Below are 5,442 nucleotides of genomic sequence, written 5' to 3'. Positions count from 1 at the left end.
TTCTGAACAAGCTTGGCTGCGGCATATCTAACATATCCATCTGCTACGGGATGGAGTGGAGCATGCATAGTTGAACTGCCTGTGTGTGTGTGTGTGTGTGTGTGTGTGTGTGTGTGTGTGTGTGTGTGTGTGTGTGTGTGTGTGTGTGTGTATGTGTGTGTGTGTGCGTGTGTGTGTATGTGTGTGCGTGTCTGCCTCTTTCTCTCGCTCTCTCTGTCCTTCTCTCCCTCCCTCCTACAAATATCAAGCTAGGTACTCTGCACTGGCCCTGTGTTTCGGTACGACAGCGTCAAGGCTGTTACCTGTTGGAGGGCGACTCTGGCTGTGGTGTGTGTGTCAGGGGATTCCCGGGCCAGGAAGCAGGGGCCCAGTGTATTACCCTGTTTCTCTTCCTCTCTGTGCCCCCCTACCCTCCCAGGGGGATGCCCCCCCCCCATGCGAAAGGGAAGGGACAGGGGAAAAGGGCACCTAGTTCCCATTGGATCCCCCTCCCTGTGCCCCTTCCATGCCATGGTTACGGGCATAGGGGCGCTCCTTCAAGATCCAACAGCTCGTTTTTTAATGAAGCGAGGCCTTTTATATTTTCTTGCGGCGTGCCCGCTCGGATCACGCTGTGCATTAAGTAAACGTCAGATTTTCGTTTGGGAGGGAAGATAATTAATTTGCCGCTCATTCTTTTTTCACGGTGCCTGGCCGTGCCCGGGAGGTTGAGTGGGGAGACGGTAGGGGGGCGAGGTTTATGGAGCAGAATGCCGCGCCTAAATGAACTAAACGCAGTGAAAATGATTGGTAACTACGCCAGCTACTGCCAATTTACAATTTATGTGACCTCTGCTGGCCAGCAGTCAGGCCCCTGTGCACTGCCTATTTGAGAGCCACATGCAGTCCTCCCATTTTATATCAGTGAAACTTTGATTTTAGTCCATAACTACTGTGCGCTATACCATAACTGCCAAATCTGGGTTTTTATTCCATACATGCCATTCTCTACAATGCTCCTACAGCAAGCTGGATACTGATACTGCTGTTTTTGGACTTTCAACGACAATTCCATGAAGTCTAATTTTGGAGTCTCGGGTTGTTTCCTTAGTGTGGTCGAGTCAAGAATCAAGTCAAGGGTGTTTATGTGCCCTACAGTAGATTTAAAATGTAAATGTTCGCTGACCTGAATGAAATATACTTTCCAGCTCCGCAGCAGGCAGAGCAAAATGTAAATACAGAAGATGTCAACGGAAAACAGACCATGGAAAACAGTTTGTGGAGGGCGGTCCCCAGACTCCAAACCCACGGTCCTCCTTTTGCAACACACACAACACACACACAAGCGCGTGCACACACACACACACACACACACACACACAGACAGACACACACACACAGACGTACACCGCCCACCCCACCCCTGTATGTCATGGCTAGGGTTGGGCCTGTGTCCTTGCTCAGTCTGAGTGGGCACTTGAGGTGAATTATTGTTTGTGAGTGGAAACTTGGCCAGATAATCTCAGTGCTGGCTCAGAGCTGAGTAAGACCACTGTCTGCATCTCTCTGGACACACAAACGCGCACACACACACATGCACGCACGCACACACACACACACACGCACACACACACACGCACACACACGCGCACACACACACACGCATGTGCACACACACACACACACGCACGCACGCGCACACACACACGCACACACACACGCACACACACACACACACACACACACACACAGGGTCTTTGTCTGCCTTCCTGTCTCTATTTCCAGTTCAACTGGAACTTTTGCTGACTCTCCCTTGATAACAAACCCCTGCCCCCGCCCCACACACACACACTGACACACATAGGTACACTCTCTCTTTCTCTCTCGCTCTCTGTCTCTCTCTCTCTCTCTTTCTTCCCCATTCTCCTCACTACAACTCTGGCCTTTATACGCGGGGCCATTCACCTCTCCGTTGCTGCCCTGGCCAGCGCCTGCTGTAAATTCCAGGAGTAGCTGGAAACACAAACATGCCCAGACCCAAGTCGGGCAGCACAGCCATGAGAGAAAGTCCCCAGTCCCTCCCCTCTCTCTCTCTCTCTCTCTCTCTCTCTCTCTCTATTCCTCTCTCTTTTTCACTTTTGTCCCACCTCCGTTTCCCACAACTCTACTCACCAGCACAACTCCACAGGCAGATGTGAGGGGTCTTTTTGTGTGAGTGTCACAGAACAAGTTGAGCCCTTGTGCGTGTGCACGCGTGTTCACATGTTTTTGCCTCACTTCCCTTTGGAAAAAGATAGGGGAGGGGGCGGGTGGCTGTCACTCTTTTGCCCTTTGTCAGCATATTATGAGTGTTTATTGTAGAGTTAATTGGGGACTCTTACACCACACTAACCCATGTTTGCCCCGATGAGGATCACAGGAAAAAGTGATTACAGTCATTATTGCAGACTGATGACACGTTGGGTGTAAAGAATGTTTTTCATTAAGATCTCAGGGTTCTAAACAACCTGCCCTAATATAAACCTTTTCTCACCAAACTGCTGATGAAGCATGATCACACACTGTATTTAAATCATTCTCAATAACCAACCAAATATTGTATATGTGTAGAGGTCAGGCTTTAAAAGTTCACTTCACTTGTGGACACAATCAGCCGCATCAACTTGGAGCCTGTATTACAATATTAACAAAATCAAGAATGTGCATGATTGGTTGATTCCAATGGTATGTGAGTATATGTTTATTTCTTTTCAGTGAGCCTTCTTCCCTCACCTCAACTCCCCTCCCTCCCTCCCACAGTCAATCTGAGAGAAGGAAGTTCACCGCAACAGTTTGCTGAGCAAGTTGGAAAATTATGTAGAGATTGGTGACCTGACTGATAGGGACCCTCCTCTCTTGTGTAAGTTGGCTAATGAGCAATTTCCACATTCACACTCTTCGCTTGTTCAGCATCGATCAAGGGTCACATGGTCATAGAACATGGGTTTGGTGTGGTTTTGATTTCCTGGGGGGGGGGATGCTTCCTACTACAGATGTTCCTCTGGCTCTCTAGCGGTGTTCTATCTCTTTCTCCCCCTCCCAGTTATCATAAAGAACTGCAGTTTCCATTAAGTCTAATCAGTCTGCAGCATTATCAAAATGTGATAAGGTGTCAAGACTGTTACCAGGTTTATCTGTGTGCATTACACTGGCTAGGCAGTGCACTGTTCTGTTGACCTTGAAATTATTCATCAAGCAATCTATCTTATTGTTTGACAGTAGGGAGACCATTTTTCCAAGGAAGTATTACGAGTAGTACTATTATATATTGCTAAATAATATAATACAATATATTATAGTATAGAATTATTACAAGTAGTACCCATACTACTACCTCCCTTTGCACCTTGACGTTCATTCAGTATGTATTGGTCTGTAAGCCTGTGGTTAGATAACATTTTGAACTTTGTCAAGTGTGGAAATAAGTTCCATGGTTATGAACTTGTCCTTAATGGTAATGTCAGTAATGTTGCGGCTTGTTACATTCTGCCAAAGAGCATGAACACATTAACATGCACATGCATTCTAAAGACACTTGACATTTAGAATTTCTCACGCACAAAAGCATGTGGCATTTTTCCACAGAGAGGCTGTGTGAGTAGCTTTTGGCTGTCATACTTAGATGAACAATAAAGACCACAATCATGACTTTGCTCAGTGGTAAGGGGAGGGTAAATCTGGGTATGGAAATACAAGCACACAAACAGGGAGCGGGTGGCAACCTGCACTACAATGATTCTTTTTTGCTCTTTTTGACTTACTGCACCCAAATTTGAATGATATTATAATGCATTTCATATAGTCCCAAGACATTGTTGTGTGTGTGTGTGTGTGTGTGTGTGTGTGTGTGTGTGTGTGTGTGTGTGTGTGTGTGTGTGTGTGTGTGTGTGTGTGTGTGGACTCATCAAACATGAGTTGCATCTCTGACTCATGGCAGCGACATCCCATTGCCCCAGAGAGCAGGGGTCCGGGTCCCTGCAGTTAGAGAGAGAGAGAGAGAGAGAGAGAGAGAGAGAGATGGAAGGTGTTAGCGTTGCTCGTCTTCGTGTGTTCAGCGTTGGGCAGCAGGGAGCAGCAGGCCTCCAATGGGAGAGGCTACAAACGAGAGACTTTGAACTGGAAAATGGCACAAATTAAAACAGGATTGTCACTTCCTCAGCTCCACGGGGTTTGGAACCCAGAGTGCGAACATACTTATGTAGGCTGCATGATGGCAGCCTACATATTACTTTTAGATGTGAAAAAAAATATCAGCACCGGGAGTCTGTGGCGAAATGGTCCTGGTTTGAACTTTTAGAAGAATAGATTGACACCCTGTGATGTTTAGACAGGGTGGTGGAGAGAAAACAGATACTTGATCCTGTATAGAAACAAAACCTACAGTACCCCCCCACCCCGCTCCCCCAAACATGCACCACCTAGTAGACACTTTTGAAAGGATAACATACTGTTGGTGGGAATTCTGTCTACCCCACCATGACGCAAAATGAAGCTTCTATTACTACTACTCATGACTATCCAAAACCTCACCGATGTTTACTATAGTATCTAAATAAAGGAAGAGGAATATGTATCTCTCTCTCTCTCTCTTGGACAGGCTCACTTGTGTTGCATTATTCTGAGTACCCAGAATCTCTCACTGCAAATTTCCTCTTAATTATTTCCCTGTGATCTCCTGATGGCATTTTGACTCAGGCCTTCAGAGAACATTACCGTTAATGCCCAAATTACAACATCTTTTACCACGTTGAACTTTCCCCCTCTCTGTGTGTTAATTGAAGACGTGCTCCTTTGAAGCAATGCTGCTTACGTTAATGAGCAATCCCATTATGTGAAGACAGCTAGTAATGTTGCACTGCAGAGCTGTTTATCAACAACTGGCTTCTTGTTTTCCTCTCTGACATCATGGCCCACTGACACAACTGAAGGTGCTATGATCTTTGTGCAAATCAATTGACCTAGTACAAAGGTATAGGAAAAATAAGTCACTCAGTTTATTTCCATGTGAACTGATGTCAGACTGGCTGTCATGTGCAATAAAATAGGCTTTGTGATTTTGCATTCCAGTTCATTATTGAAGCTAGCGTTAGAGTAGCCTACTACATGCCATACTGTTTACAAGCCTATAACCCCACAAAGGTGATTCAGACTACATGCTAAATGTTCTCCTGTATATAGTAATTTTACTAGTTGACTGAAGTTCCTGGGTGTACTCACAAGTCCTATAGTTTCTCTCAAGGTGGAAGGCTACCTGTGTGAAAGGTTAGAGATAAGTGCACTAGATTATTCTACTAGATTCTTGCACTAGTGTAGGTTGATTATTTTTCATGTGTAGGTATATAGCAACTTATATGTATCACAAATGATGATGGTGATGCTGATGTTTTGACACAGTCTGAGCATTGGATTGTTCTATCAAAATGT

This window comes from Borostomias antarcticus, assembly GCF_949987555.1.
Source record: "Borostomias antarcticus genome assembly, chromosome: 13".
Classification (NCBI taxonomy): Eukaryota; Metazoa; Chordata; class Actinopteri; order Stomiiformes; family Stomiidae; genus Borostomias; species Borostomias antarcticus.
The sequence above is the reverse complement of the archived record's forward strand: the minus strand, read 5'-3'. Positions refer to the sequence as shown.